The sequence below is a fragment of the Rhinopithecus roxellana genome, chromosome 8, assembly GCF_007565055.1.
Source record: "Rhinopithecus roxellana isolate Shanxi Qingling chromosome 8, ASM756505v1, whole genome shotgun sequence".
Taxonomy (NCBI): Eukaryota; Metazoa; Chordata; class Mammalia; order Primates; family Cercopithecidae; genus Rhinopithecus; species Rhinopithecus roxellana.
Window position 1 is genome coordinate 22,835,639 of NC_044556.1, and position 15,879 is coordinate 22,851,517.

At 46.8% G+C, this 15,879-nt stretch overlaps 1 long non-coding RNA gene across 2 annotated transcripts in view; it reads right to left on the reverse strand.

Annotated features, from left to right (window-relative positions):
* Window positions 1-898: 898 nt before the first annotated feature.
* The window catches only part of LOC115899093, a 215,625-nt gene continuing 200,644 nt past the window's right edge, over window positions 899-15,879 (reverse strand). For both annotated transcript variants that reach the window (XR_004058719.1, XR_004058718.1), the window contains one exon: window positions 899-1,524. This is a non-coding gene — a long non-coding RNA (uncharacterized LOC115899093). The remainder of the gene's footprint in view (window positions 1,525-15,879) is intronic.

A 15,879-nucleotide genomic window follows, 5' to 3' on the forward strand; every position in this document is an offset into this window, starting at 1 on the left:
GGAAGTCATTGTTTATTTTTATTTTTTAAATTAATTAATTAATTAATTTTTTTTTTTTGAGACAGAGCCTCACTGTCGCCCAGGCTGGAGTGCAGTGGTGCCATCTTGGCTCATTGCAACCTCCGCCTCCCAGGTTCCAGCAATTCTCCTGCCTCAGCTTCCCGAGTAGCTGGGACTACAGGTGCACACCACCACACCCAGCTAATTTTTGTATTTTTTAGTAGAGATGGGGTTTCACTGTGTTAGCCAGGCTGGTCTCGAACTCCTGACCTCATGATCTGCCCGCCTTGGCCTCCCAAAGTGCTGGGATTACAGGTGTGAGCCACTGCGCCCGGCCACAATTGTTTATTAAGAACAGCTACTTGATCTTCAGGAATATAAATATTTAGACCACCAAAAAAATGCAAAGAATTCATGAAGGTCTCTAGAAATTTGAAAAAAGTAGTGTAATGGTGAAGAAGAGAACAGTCGTTGGTGTTCTGGATTAAAGTCCTAGCTCTACCCACCGACTGCACTGGACAAATCACTCGACCTCTCTTAGCCTCAGGAGTCTCAGCTATAAAGTAGGAATAATAATATTACTTATGACAGGGGGTTTTGGAAAGGATTATGTAAGATAAAATAAGTGAAGAATGGAGCTAATTCCTGGCATATAGTAGTCACTTAACATATTGTAATTATGATGATGGTGGTTTTCCTACAGAAAGAACGGACACTGGAGAAAAGAAAGGTTTTGTCAGAGAGGGGAAGCAGAAAGGGAGGAAAGGTGAGGCTAAAGAAGTAAAAGCATTTTTTCCAATTACAAATTTATTAACCCCTAAAATAATGTTACAGTTTCAGAGAAAATTAGGAGCATAGAAAACAATAAAAAAAAAAAAAAAGCTAAAGACTGTAGTGACATATATGTAATTAACTGAACAAGCAGTAAGAATTTGAAAGCATTTGAATTAAGATCCTAGAATTCATAGCAGGTCTCCCTGCCCACAAAGAAGGCATGTTAATCTGGATTCTTTAGAGATAATAGAGATGTCTTAAATTCCTTTGGGCGCAGTAAAATGGCCCTAGCTTGCACCAGCCCCATGGAAGTGTAGAGATTAAATTGAAGATAACCAAGCCCCTGTCATTCTTCCCACTGCCTTCTGGATCACCACAAAGAAATAAAGATTTGTCTTGTCAAAGAGCAGGAGAGCAGTAGCTCATGAGGCATTGTTGATTGACTGTTCATGCTTGAAGAAAGGTATGAGTGCTGTACTCAATTTTAACTTAAAAAAAAATCTGAGACTTGTATTTCCTGTTAGAAAGCCCTGCAGAAGGGTGTGTCCAAGGATTCTGGAGAATTAATGACAGACACATGGGTAGCTTCTTAGCAACACAGGAGGAGATGAGGTGCACGTATGCCGTGTGTTGCGGGGGGTAATGGGTGCTTGGATTGAAACTCATCTGCTGTTTGCTGAGCCCCACTCCTCCTTCAGAGTCCCTTCAGGTTTCCATTTCTCCATGAAGCACTTTTAACACTGATCCACACTAAAAATAATGACAATAGCATATTAATAACAATAGTAATTGCCATTTATTTAATGCCTACCAGTTGCTAGGCACTATGCTAGGAGTTTGGCATATAATATCTATTTCTTAACAACGATCCAATCCTGAAAACAATCCAACAAGCTTTATGCACATTACCTCTGATTTGTATAACGAGGAAGATAAGTTTTATTATCCTTGCTTCACAGACGAGGAAATAGGCTTAGAGAGGCTGTGGTGTGCCGAAGGTCTCACAGCCTGTTGCAGACACAGCTGGCATTTGGACACTTTACTGAGGGCAAGGGTCTGGATGTGCACATCTTCTGTAGCCCTCACAGCACAGCCCTCAGTCCCCCTTGTTCTGCAAAACGTCCTCAGCAAATGTTATTTGATTACGTGATTCTGTCAAAGGCATTCAAATGAGAGTGCCTCCATCTTGAATAGGGGCTGGGTAAAATAAGGCTGAGACCTACTGGGCTGCATTCCCAGGTGGTTAGGCATTCTTAGTCACAGAATGAGATAGGAGGTCGGCACAAGATACAGGTGGCAAAGACCTTGCTGATTAAGCTGGATGTGGTAAGGAAGCCGGCCAAAACCTGCCAAAACCAAGAGGGCGATGAAAGTGACCTCTGCTCATCTTCACTGCTCATTATACACTGATTATAATACATTAGCATGGTAAAAGACGCTCCCACCGGTGCCAAGAAGTTTACAAATGACACGGCAACATCAGGAAGTTACCCTATTTGATCTAAAAGGGAGAGGAACCCTCAGTTTCCAGAATTGCCCACTTCTTTCCTGGAAAACTCATGAATAATCCACTCTTTGTTGCATATAATCAGGAAATAACTGTAAGCATACTCTCTGGAGCAGCCCGTGCCACTGCTCTGCCTATGGAGTAGCCATTCTTTATTCCTTGACTTTTCTAATCAACTTGCTTTCACTTTGTGGACATGCCCCAAATTCTTTCTTGCCCAAGGTCCAAGAGCCCTCTCTTGGGGTCTCCATCAGGATCTCTTTCCGGTAACACTTCAAATGAATACCTGCCATCTACACATAGGGGTGGTACTATGGTGGGTGTACATCCTGGGGCTGGTATACAGGTAGAACCTGGATGTGATCTCTGAGAGAGCTCCAGGCACTGGCATCCACTAGCCACGTGCTGCCAGCAGCTGGGCTGCCTGCCTCTCACCGAACTTGTCCACATCCCAGAAAATGCCAGGGTTTAGAGCCGGAACTGATCACTCACACCATCTGGACCGTCCCCATCTATAAATCTACACATATAGGGTCTTTTCTGAGTGAGACTCAGAGAGCGTGAGTCAACCAAGATCACATAGCTAAAAGTGGCAGGGCTGGGACATGAATGCAGGTCACCTCCTAAACCTTTATCCCGCCCTTTTCCATGATACAACAGCAAGGCAGGGAGTGAGGGAATGTCAGAGCAGAAGAGGGTCCCTCCTGGCTGAGCTGTCCATGGTGGCGGTCAGTCTGGCCATTGGGCTGGGGTGGAGTGACACATCACATGCCTGTCGGTCATGCCCCACCCAGAACCACTCTGCAACAGCCCCAGGAGCACATGCAGGGCAGGCAGGGAACCAGCCTGTGGAGACCATTTTGTCCGCCTGGAGTTAAGCCTTGTCGGTGATTGACAATGTGGACCAAAGGAGGTCTATTTTCTGAAAGTTTCATTCTGCATGCTCCCTTAAAAACGCATTGTAATGTTCATCCAAGCAAACTACACGTTTGTGGCAGATTTCTCTAGATTATATTTGGCTTATTTTGCTTACTTCAGATTTTATCTGTTATACCTGTCTAAATATTCCAGAATAAACTACAGGTATGCAAATCTTGGTTAACTATTTAAAAATAGGGATACATGCAGTTGAAAATACTTTCATTTTACAAAGTGATTTTTAAAAAAGATCTGTACCAAGTTTCACAGATTCTCTGTTTTGTTCTTTCCTGGAGGAAATTACCCTACACAATAAAACTATGTTCCCTTCGTGTTGCCCCTTCCCTCAGAGTAGAGCAGCAAACCCTTGGGCATATGTTATGTGAAAGGTTCTGTGGCAGATAACAAAGAGCTATGAACACTCATCTCTGTCCTCAAGGGGCTTATGCTTCATTTGCAGAAAAACAACACCAGCTGGCAGGTATTGAATGCCTCTCATGTGCCAGGCAGTATAGCAGGCACTTTGCATAGGCTATTGCATTGACTCCTCCTAATATGCTTGGCGAGATGCTACTAGTGGGTGAGAAACTGAGAGGCTCAGGGAGGTTTTGTGTTTTGCCCAAGATCACAGCTACTGTGAGTGGTCGGGCTGGTCTGTGTACGTGGCAGTCTGACTCCATGCACACCTACCTATTAAGTGCTACAGCCAGCAGGTGCCACCACTTAACAGTTGCTGCTGTGTATGGATTGGCTACTCAACAAGGGTGCAGACGCCTGGTAGATTCCCAATATCTTGCCTCTTTTGAATGCCCAACAGCCCCAGCAGTGTTGTGCTCCCAGTTGAGGTTGACTAAATGTTCTTTGACTGATGGCACAGGAGAGGGGAGACACATTGTCTTGTGGTGCCCTAAGAATTGAGATGGACCTTATAAGGAATAAACTCTCTCAAATCAAGCCCAGGAACATTTCCTAGGACAGGCCTTGCCAAGCCTTGGCGAGGACCTGATCATCCAATGCTGCCAAGAAGCAATAGCTTAGATGTCATTATGGCTTATGGCCCATGTTCTCAAACAAGTTTACCTGTCGTACTGAAGAGTCGACTTTCAGTTCAGCGATCAGGAGCCCCCACATGCGGGTTCTTGCTTATGAACCCCGGGGCAGCAATGAGGGGAGAGAAGCTCGGAGCCCAGCCCGCCCTCAAATGCTGAAAGTGGAGCTCTGAGCTGTAATAAGGCCTTGGTCCTGGCACCAGATAAAATGTATGTGTGTATGTATATTTATGCATCTATCTAGCCTTTATTCATCTATATAATTAAATTTTACATTTTGATGATGAAGCCGTAGGCCCCACTGTACTTGTCTAGGAGCTGTGTTCTGCAGCTCCACCTGCAGCTATCCCCATGTAGATGTTATGCTGCTCAGGGCTGAGGATGGGGAAAGGCAGGAATCAAAATAGAGGGGCCAAGTCCATTAGAGGCTGGATCCACCCTGGAATATGTCATCTGTGACATTTAAAGCCACTAAAGGTATTTTCCAAAAGCCTTTAACATGCGGGTAGAGGGGCCTGGAAAAAAGTTATTGTGTTCCTTCCTTTAGCCTCTCTTTCCACCTGGTGCTTCCTTTTCCAAGAGGAAAAAGGGTGCTACCTGTGTGAATCGGCCAGGCCACTCTGCAGCCAAAGAATCCGGGGGCTGGTTCAATGCCAGGCAGCACCACACCCAGGTCTGCTCTCCTGCACATTTATCTGCAGAGGCCCTGCACGCTGCTGGGGGGAAGAGGTGGGCTTTCTTGGCTGACTCATGCCGAGGAAGTGAAAAGCTCAGACACATTTGGTTCATCAATTCCTCCCAGGTCACAGCCTGTGCTTACTAACCCAGGCAGTGTGTTCTGACACTGAGAAACCGGGTATCTCTGGGAATCAGCGATCTCAGATCTGTGGGTGACATATAGGACTTGATGATTTGATCTTCATTTCAAGTGCCAGCTGCTTTTTTCTCTTCTTTTACTTAGTTTTTCTTTAACTCATTAGGGAATTTTTCAGTAGGATTAAGTAAAATAGATTCCTCAAACTTGTTTCCAAGTTCAGATCCAACGAGGAATTTTCAACATCCACTTGCTTCCTTGCCACATACAATAAATACATACTATGGTCAAGTATTATTACATCATGAGATTAACGTCTAAGGTGAGCCTTGTAGAAATAGCATTGAAAGAAGCCCCAGATATCCTGGTCCTGGTTCTGGAGACAGGGAGGCATTCAGTCCAGGATTGGACTTTCTGCCCTTAAGGCAGGCCCAGCTCCAGGCTTCTCCCACCTGAATACTACAGACAGCTCCTAAGCCAGGAGCCCTATGTTGGCTCACGTACCCAGAACTTAAAGCAGACTTCTCCAGTGCTAGAGACAAATGGGAGGTAGCAATGCCTGAATAACTGACCCTTGATAGATTTGGATGGGCAGAGAAGGTCTTCAACAAAGTCATTCTTTCTCATCTCAGTGGTCTTTGAAGAACCCCTTCCAGCTGAGCTACTGTGGAGTGAACTCAGCATGGTTGAGCATTTATCGGAGCCTACCAAGTGCTGTGAGGTGCCAGGCCCTGCCAAAGTAAGGAAAAATGTGCCCAGTTCCTATCCTGCGTGGACTCAAAGGGTGGGCAAGCCTTGGGTTGATGATTTAGCCCAGGACAATGATCAGAGCACACTACTGATAAACGATTCACCAGAGCCCACTTTTCTCAGGGATGTAGTCTTGACGAAATCCTAAAGAAGCTCCTTTATCTCCAGCATGTTCTCTTGCTTTCTGACATTTCCTACCCACTGTGGGGTTTAAGGGGGCTGATGAGGGAGGGACACAGATACACAGGTGCTGAATGAGCAGGATGGTTACCTTGTGGACAACTGTGCTCGTCCTCCTAGGACCTGGGAAGGATGGTGTAGAACTTTCCTGGCACCGTCCCACCTACAGGAGAGGAATCTGGGGGATGTGTCTTACCAGTTCCCTCCACCACTGGCAGAGAGCATTCGCTCCCCGGAAAGCCCGGCCTGACCTGCCTGTGGCCCCAGAACATTCCTGAGGACAAAGAAATCCAGAGAAATCGCGGAGGCAGAGAGTCACAGAGGCTCAGGCCTGCAGAAGGGTGAGGGCCAGTGGACCTTGGCAAGGCATTGGCAGGAGGCGTCATGCTCCCAGGCCTGGCGGAGCTGCCTGCACCTCAGAGACCAGCCCTCCTGAGGATGAGGGGAAACAGCAGGCCATGTGGGAACGGCAGCATTAATACCCGACCAGGGGCAGAGGAAGGTGGAGCCAGCGATGTCAGCCTCTCCTCCCCACACCAGCAGGAGAAAGTGGGAGGGCAGGCAGAGGTGTTGTTTCAGGCAGCTCTCCTGACAGAACTTTCCTTATGAAAATATGTAAGCACTCAGGGAAATAGGTTTGAATTAACTTCACACACACAGTGAGGTTTCCTCAGTCCATACATGGCCTCAGCACAGGCTCAGAGTATTGCCCGCACAATTCCTGCACTGATGGACACAGGTTTAGCCGGTAGCAGGGACAGGTGCTGGGTGGGAAGCTCTCAGTTCCTGCTTTTCACCCCCACCTAAGTGTTCTCTGAGACCAGGCACTGATCCTGGCCCGCCTGGAGCCTGCTCCACACTCCGAGGATCTGGGAGCGTTTCCGTGTTCGTGCCTATCTGGCAGGCGGAGGTTTCTGTGACCTAGAAGCTGTCTGGGAGCCTGTCTGGCTCTGGTGAGCCTGCTTCCTGGGAGCTGCCCCAGTCTCCCCCCGTGTCTCATACCCACAGACTCAACAGGGACTTGGAAAATCCTGAGACCGCATCAGGGTCCTTGGCCCAAATTCACACTGGAAGTTACTCTGCCTGGCTCCTAGGTGCCAAGGAGTCTATTAATACTTATGAGCTGTTCATTAGCATTGGGAGAAACCAGCCCAAACTCTGGCGGGAAGGGAGGGTGTGTGTTTCTCTAAATAGTTTGGTGCTTGGTCAGCCATCCTCCTGTTTGTGAAATCTGTGAGGCCCCTCACCAACAGCCTGGGGCTAGAAGCAGGCCTCCAATCAAGCTGGTAGCAACCCCAGTGCCCTAGGTACTGGCCACAGTGAAGAGAACACTCGGGTTCGAGCCCCCTTCATCCTCAAGCCAGGAGGACGTTGAAGTCTCTGACCTGTCTTTGCAACTCCCTCCATTTAATTGTTAACTAGGAGACAGCAGAGGGAGGAAGGAAAGGTAAATGTTTCCCTTCTTGTCAAAGCAATCACTCTGCAGCTTAGCCACAGTTCTCTGACCAATGAGGAGCCCAGGTGAGTCCCCATTGGCTCAGAAATGGTGAGCAGTTCTTTCCAGCCCTGGCCTCTTGAGCCCCGGAAGCTTTCTTGCTTTTCTTCTTTAGGTGAACGTAGCCCTTTTAGGTTGAGAAAACAGCAGGAGATGGCCAGGCACAAAAAGTCATTCTCTAAAGATCTTGCCTAAGAAGAGAGAAATCAAAGCTAAACCCAGGCTCTGTATCAGATCAGGGACCACCTCTCATCTCAGCTGTCAACGCTGCTGTGGTTCCAGGCCTCTTGGATGAACTGGTTGGGCTGCCTGAGCAGTTTATTTCCAAAGGGTATAGGAGCCTCTGGGATAGAACTCATTCCAGAGAGAGAGCGAGGCATAGTGGGCCTCGCCAACAGTGAAGCGTCAGGTGTCCGAGACAAATTGTGATTGTGACTTCTGTGTGGTTGCCTCTGTTCTCCATCTGGTCCCTTGAAGACCTCATCTGGGTCACAGGAGAGAAAGGGCTGCCAGTAAAATACACAAACACACACACACACACACACACACACACACACACATATATATGATGAAATATTATTTAAAAATCTCAGCTTCGTCATGCCACCCCCCAACTGTGTGACTGTGGGCAGTTACCTCGCCTCTCTGTGCCTCAGCCTCCTCATCATTAACTGGTGATGCCCGCAGTGCCTGACAGGGCTGCTCTGAAGTCATCGGAGTTCATGTTTGTAAACTGTTCAGAACGTTGTAAATGCTAAATGTTACATAAACGAAACCCAAAGAGCCTGTAAGACAGGGCACAAGAAGCTCTAGTTTGGGACTGTCTGACAGCGCCCAAGGAGGCGAGCGAAGCAGGCCTCACGCCTCTCCACAGACCCCGAGAGGCTCCAGCACATCAGAGAGTAGCACCAGCTCAGCCCCTGTAGCACCCAGGGGTTCCTCCGCCAGCAGAGAGTAGCACCAGCTCAGCTCCTGTAGCACCCAGGGGTTCCTCCGCCAGCAGGGAATGCTCTGGGGACGCAGAGACAGCTGGGGCTGGAGTGCACATTGGAGAAGGGCCTGTGTGGGTAAGAGGCAGCTGCAGGTGGGCCGCTACTGTGAATGTAGCCTCGTCCACACCTGCTGGCTGTGAGGCCCAAGGGGCTGGGTCACAGATAGAAGCTCCAGCACAGCTCCATTCAGAGTCAAAGTCCATTTCCCTGTAGCCCCTAGGTAGCTCAGAGAAAGGTGAGGGTGGTCTCCTGGGAGGGGCCTGAAGCGCAGCAGTTCTCCTCACCTCACCTGTTACTCTGTTAAATTTAGTAGCCGAGTCCACTTAGGCCACTATAACAAAATGCCACAAGCTGGGTGGCTTGTCAATAACAGAAATGTATTCCTCACAGTTCTGGAGGCTGAGAAATCCAAGATCGAGGCACCGGCAGATTTGCTGTCTGCTGAGTGCCCACTTTCTGGTTCATAAAGGGCACCTTGCTGTGTCCTCACACAGTGGGAGGGGCACGTGAGCTCCCGGGCCCATTTCTTAAGGGCCCTCATGACCTGATCACCTCTCGAGAGGCCCCACCTCCTAACACGATCACTTTGGTGGTTAGAATTTCACCATAAGAATTTGGGATGGACACAAATATTCAGACCACAGCATTTAGTAAAACTCCTTTGTTCTTTTGTGTTTACTTCTGTGGGGCTGGGCTTCTTCCTGTTCATGAATACGAATCCCAATCCTTATGGACTGTGCTCACAGGAAACCTTACTTCGAATCCTTTGGTTCACTTACGAGGATGGCTGTTACAACTGACAGGCGGAGTCTATGAAAAGCCAGCACCGAAAGGTGGGCCCTTTGAAAAGCAGCTGGAACAGGTGGAACAGGAATGGGAGGCCAGGCTGCCTTTGAAAGGAAGGGTGTTAATTAGGAACCCTTCATTTTAAAGAGGGGCTAGACCCCTTGCTCAAGACTTCATACGAGGCTTCAGAACTGGTCCTGCTGGCTCCCCCCAGCCTTCACCCCAGCTACCCTCTGTAATATAAGCAGAGAGCTAGGTAAAGAAGGAGAAAGAGGACAAGTGTTAGTCAATGTGGCATTCACAGGGAAAGGTGACTTCCTCCCCAAGCTAGGTGGAGACTTGGACGTGCTCTGAGACCGGGGGTGCCCTCTTAGTAGAGCAGAATGTGGTGACACTGGGAGAGCTCTTGAAGAACCTGACTTGTGTGCTGGGAGTTTGGAGGCACCCACGAACTTTGAGGCCAAAACCTGGAGATTTCTGAAGGCAGAAGGCCCGTGGGAGTGGCCTGGGCAGAGGAATGAGGTTACTGTCTGTCAGTTGCTTGGCAGTAAGCTAACTGGCCAAGTGAGGCAATGCCCTGCCCAGAGAGGAAGTTAAAGGCACAGGCCACAATGCTGGTCAAAGGGAGATATGGCTGCCCTGACGGGGACTCACAACAGGGGTATGGCTGGATACAGCTTCCAAAAAACCATGCCCATCATTTATGATAAGATCAGTGCACCCTCAAAACTTCCAGGATCATATAGACCCTGACTGAGCCAGGGTGACACTAGAAACATCTCCCCACACAGACAGGTGGCTGGCCATGTTAGGTGGTCCCTGTCCCCTCCAGCCTAGAGACACTTAACCCACGAATGGGAAAGTGAAGAATAAGAGGACTGACCACACATTCTACCTCCCTCAAATCCTTCGCTGAGGGCTGACTTTCCCAAGGAGAGGGAAGAAATGAGATTTAAATTGGATCCGAGGTTGGCATTTTGAACCAGACTGGACTGGACACTGAATGAATGTGATTGTTAGATTATGGAATATACTTAAGACAGTCATTACAGGATGAGCAAAAGTGGTGACTGAAGAAAGAGAAAACCTTATCAAACTTGTTTCCCACCTACTTGAGACTCCTCAAGCCATTTTTGCAGCCATGAATTCTACAAACTTTAAGAATATGTCTTCCTTTTGAAACACAAAATTTGGAGAAACTTAAAAATGGAGTAAGAGTGGTTGCCTTGTTTGGAGCAAAGATCTGAAAACTCTGAAACATTCTTCAAGCCTGGGGAGCTGCTTCTGAAGATTTGTTGATGCACGGTTTATTCGTTTTCTAACGCTGCTGTAACAAATTATCACACAGTGGCTGAAAACAACACAACTTTATCATCTTATAGTTCTATAGGTTAGAAGTCCAACATGGGACTCACTAAGCTAAAATCAAGATCTTAGGCCTTTCTGGAGGCCATAGAGGTGAATCTGTTTGCTCACCATTTTCGGGTTCTAGAAGTAGCCAACATTCCCACCTTCCTTGGTCTGCGGCCCATTCTTCCATCTTCAAAATCAGCAATGGAAGGTTGAGACCTTCTCCCTGCACCACTCTGACTTCTTTTCTGCCTTCCTCTTCCACTTTTAAGGACACTTGTGATTACATTAGGCCCATCCAGATAATCCAGGATAATCTCTAGATCTTCAAGTCAGTTGGTTGGCAACCTCAATTTCACCTGCAAGTGTAATTCCCTTTTTCCATGCAACCTCACATACTTGCAGGTTCTGGGGATTAGGACATGGACAATTTTGGGGAGCCATTATTCTCCTACCACATGTGGCTTACATATTATTGTATTCAACTTAATTTAACACAAATGCATGCGATCCTCACAATACACCAGCCAAGATTCAATCACAAGCCATCACCTTGCCTCACAGGAGTAAGGAGAAGCCCGGCTTACTGTGAACCATGAAAGGGAGCAGCCAAAAGACTACTGGACATTGATCATGTCCACAGGGCCAAATGAAAGCTGTTCAATCCCACTTATGCCCCGAGCAGGAGAGCCCGCAGGACACACGCCCTGCACTCACCCGCAGCGAGGATCTGAACTCTTGAGCTGCTGCCTGCCTCCACCCAAATGCTCTGCTGATAACAGCACTTACCCTTTCCACTGATAAACATCTTATCAGCATGGCAGGTATCTGGCTTTCAAAATCCTAGGTGGTTATGACCAGTTTGAGGTGCTACAAGATGCTGCTGACTTAGGGAATAAGAAAGGTGGAGCGCACTCTCATTAGGTTCCTTGTGGTAAAGACAGCTGGAGCCACCCTCCCTCCCGTCTTCAGGGAGGCCTGGGGTGGAAGAGTGTGCTGGAGACAGGACTCAGTGCTCTTAGCTGTGCCTCCTGGGATGGGAGACGCAGGCGGGGATCCTGGCAAATCTTCTGTATTTTGTCAGACTGATGTCTCATCCTCACAGCGCCTGGCTCAGGGTGCACTGACAGTTGCTGTCTGGACTCCAGATATGGAAATGGGTTTCTAGCCATCACTCCCTGCCATGCTGGCCCAGCCGTGATGGGCCTTATGAGTGTCCTGGAGTGTTGAGGAGGTGTGAAGAGCACAGCCCTTGTGGAGTGTCACCTCCTCACACCTTGCTGGGCCCTCTGGAGTCCAGGGAGTTCTCACCTCCATTAGGGCACCCTAGCAGATTAGCTGGGCCCTGGGGTAGGGGTGGCCCCTCTGGGGTCCAGGGAGTTCTCACCTCCATTAGGATACCCTAGCAGGTTAGCTTGGTCCTGGGGTAGGGGTAGGGGCAGGGGCAGGGGCAGGGATTTGGTCCGGCATGACCCCTGGTCACTGGAATGCGTCCCCAGAGTGCTCCCTCCCTCAGTCCTGTCACTGGGGCACTTTGAGTTCAGCAAACTCACTGTTAGACCACTCTCAGCGATGGGTTCCTGGGCAGCTGAGACATCAGTGAGGGATTCCCTCCCCACTGCAGCACAGCCACCCCACCCAACTGTTTTATACAAAAGCTCTCATTCTGTTTAAGAAGGCTCGCCAGCCTGCTGGCAAGGATGAGATTGTCTGTTAAGCCAGAACCTCAACCTGTTGGAACTCGTTTACCCTTCTGAAGAGTGAGATGGGCCCATTGTGCCCTAGAATCATAATACCACCGTGACCTTGACTCAGAGAATGAGACGGGTCTACCCTTTCCTAGAAACACAGTATGAGGGCTTGGCATCACCCTTCCCTGAGAACATTCATTCATTAAAGACAAGATCATCTTCCCCCTAAGAATGGACTGAAGGCCTTCCTTCCAAAGCACAAAAATCCACAAATCCACTCTAAGTACATTTTTTATAATGAGTACTGTGACTTCATAATGGAAAAAAAAAATCATCTGTATTTTTAAATGTTTGAATAGCAAGGCCATGTAGATTACAGCCAGATGAGACCACATTCCCAATTAAAATAAGCAGTTTCCAGTGTTCAGACAGTTTGGTGGAGTTGTAGCCTGACAATAATTTTGCCATGGTTGTTTTAGGGTTGAGTACACAGGGAAGTTTCCTACCTCAGAAAGAACCCTGGACTAAGTCAGAAGACCTGGCTGTCAACCCCAGCTTTTTCTCTTTGCTGATGTGACCTTGAGCCTTGGTTTCTCCCTCTGTCAGGCGGGAGAGGGATGTACCCGGCCGGCCTGCCTGCCAACTAGGGTGTTGTGAAATTCTGATGAAATAAGGCAAGTGAAAGAGTGTCATCATCAGGTGGCCCTGGAGAGGAGAAGTGGCTGAGAATCCCCTGCAATGCTGGTGATTCTATTAGGCAACAGTAGCAGAGCATGTACCTGCCCATCACTCCCGCTGCCCTCAAGCCCGGCTTCCAAGGGACGCCCTCAGCCGGGACTAGGACTCCAATGGCAAGGTGGGATGAGACTGGAAGAGGGGCAATGACAGAGGGCGGCTGCACCATGATTTCCTTCCTGGCTTCAGTGAGAGTTTCTACCCAGTCTGGCAGAGAGGTAGTGCCAGGATCTTCTTCAGGAGCACGTTTCCAGGTGAGGAGTCATTTAGGGAACCACACCACAGCGATCTCCCACTCTCAGCTGGACGTTTGGAACCAGACTTGCCGACAGCCATATAAGTCGTCATGCGCTGCCGCCCTAAGCCTGCATCCTCTAATAGTGCTCCTTCCCAGCCAGCATGTTGATCCTGCTCAGCAAGAATCACAGAGAGCTCCGTATCTGGACTGCAGACAGCTGACTTCCTAGAGAATTGCTTTCATGAAACTGTATTTTAGTGTGTGATGGAATATAGGCTTATGTTGAAGCTGAGAACAGAAACAGCATCTGTTTTCTGAGTCGGCTAGGAAGATAGTCATTGCCTTGTCCTTGTCATAAAGACTTAGTTTCCCTTTTATCTTTGGTTTTCCTCTTCACCTTTATCTAACTCATGGCATTCTGCTGCGTTTTGTGTATTCTCATACACCATCCTCAGTCCTCTGTGGAAGGAGGAAGGGTATTGCAGCTGATGCTGTCAGTATCCCATCCTTATCCCTTGGACAAGTCCTGCCAACCGATTGCCTGAACCTGCACTTGCTCCTGAGGTTTATCCTCTCTCTTGACTGGAAAATGGGGAAGGCAGCATAGTCTAGATACTGTGGAATGAACACATGTCCAGCAGGAGTTCTGCAATTCATCCTCAGGTGGAATAATTTCTCAGCATGTGTTTTGAATCTTTCCTCAAAGTTTCTAGGGTTAAGCTCTAGAGGCTTACTGTGGCAGCTGACTTCATAGGCTCCCTTTCCTTTTAGGGACCCCTTTCCCACTTCCTGGCAAGAACTACTTGCACTTCCCAAATACACTCTCTCTAGAAGTAGATCTTGAATCTTTGCTTGAAGATCTACTTCTAGGAGAATCTAAGCTAAAAGGGATATGAATAAACAGAAATGAATAGAAACCAGTAAAATGTCTTATATATTACAAATAATCAAATAAATGTTTGTTGCGTTAAGGAGATAACAATGCAGTGTATTCTCAACACTTAGCGCAGAGCTGAGCACAGAGGAGATGTTCAATAAATGCTTGAAAAGGAGGTAAAATGATCCTAGCTAAGCACAGGTTGGATGATCACCCAGAGGATGTATCACAAATGGGCTTGAAGAATCATTGACTAAGTGGACAAGCCAAGCTTTGAGGATCCATGTAGATTAGAGTTCTATGGGTATGACCTGCTACAACAGAGGTGGGGGCGTTGTGAATGCTAAAAATGGGGCTAGCTTGGGATTTTCAATTAGTCTTATTTCTGTAGTGAATTTTCTTTGATTACACAAAATTTATTTCAAACACCTTTATTGAGATATAATTTATACACCATAATATTCACATTTTATGGTATAACATTCACTGGTTTTTAGTATGTTTATAGATTGTATAACTAATTCCAGAATACTACCTCCCCCAAAGAAACCTGTACCCATTAGCCATCACTTCCCATTCCAACTCCCCCAAGCCCCAGCCAAGCACTAATCTATTTTCTATTTCTACAGATTTTCCTTTCATAGACATTTCATATAAATGGAATCCTATAATATGTGATCATTCATGACTGGGTTCTTTCACTTGGCATAATGTTTTCAAGGCTCAGCTATGTTGTAGCATGAATCAGTACATCATCTTTTTCATTACCAAATAATATTCTATTATATGAATACATCACATTATCTTTATCCATTTATCAGTTGATGGACATTTGGACTCTTTCCACTTTCTGGCTATCATGAATAATGCTACTATGAACATCCGTGTACAAGTTTTTATGTGGACCTGTGTTTTCATTTCTCTTGAGTATATACCTAGGAAGAATTGCTGGGACATACGGTAAGTCTATGTTGAACTTTTTGAGGAACTGCCAAATTGTTTTCCAAAGTAGCTGCACCATTTACATTCCCAGCAGCAATGGAGGAGGATTCTGATTTCTCCATATCCTCACTAATATTTGTTATAGTCTTTCTTTTCTAGTATATTCTCCTACTGGGTATGAAGTGGCATCTTATTATAGTTTTGACTTCTGTAATGACTAATGATGTTGAGCATAATTTCACGTACTTATTGAACATTTGCATATCTTCTTCAGAGAAATGCCTATTCAGATCCTTTGCCCATTTTAAAATTGTGTTACTTGTGTTTTTTATTGTTGAGTTGTAAGAGTTCTTTATATATTCTGGATACTAGACCCTTATCAGACATATGATCTGCAAATATTTTCTCCCACTCTGTGGTTTTTTCACTTTCTTCATAGTGTCTGTTGAAGCACAAGAGTTTTCCATTTTGATGAAATCCAACTTATCTATTTTTGTCTTTGGTTGTGTTTGCTTTTGGTGTCACGTCTAGGAAACCATTGCCAAATCCAAGGTCATAAAGATTTACATCTAAAATTTCTTCTAAGAGTTTTTTAGTGTTAGCTCTTATATTTTGGTCTTTGATCCTTTTCAAGTTAATTTTTGTGCATGGTGTAAGGTAGGAATACAACTTCATTCTTTTCCATGTGGATATACACTTATCCCAGAACACTTTGTTAAAAAGACTATTCTTTCTCCTAGTTAATTATCATGGCACCCTTGTCAAAATTAATTGACCATAA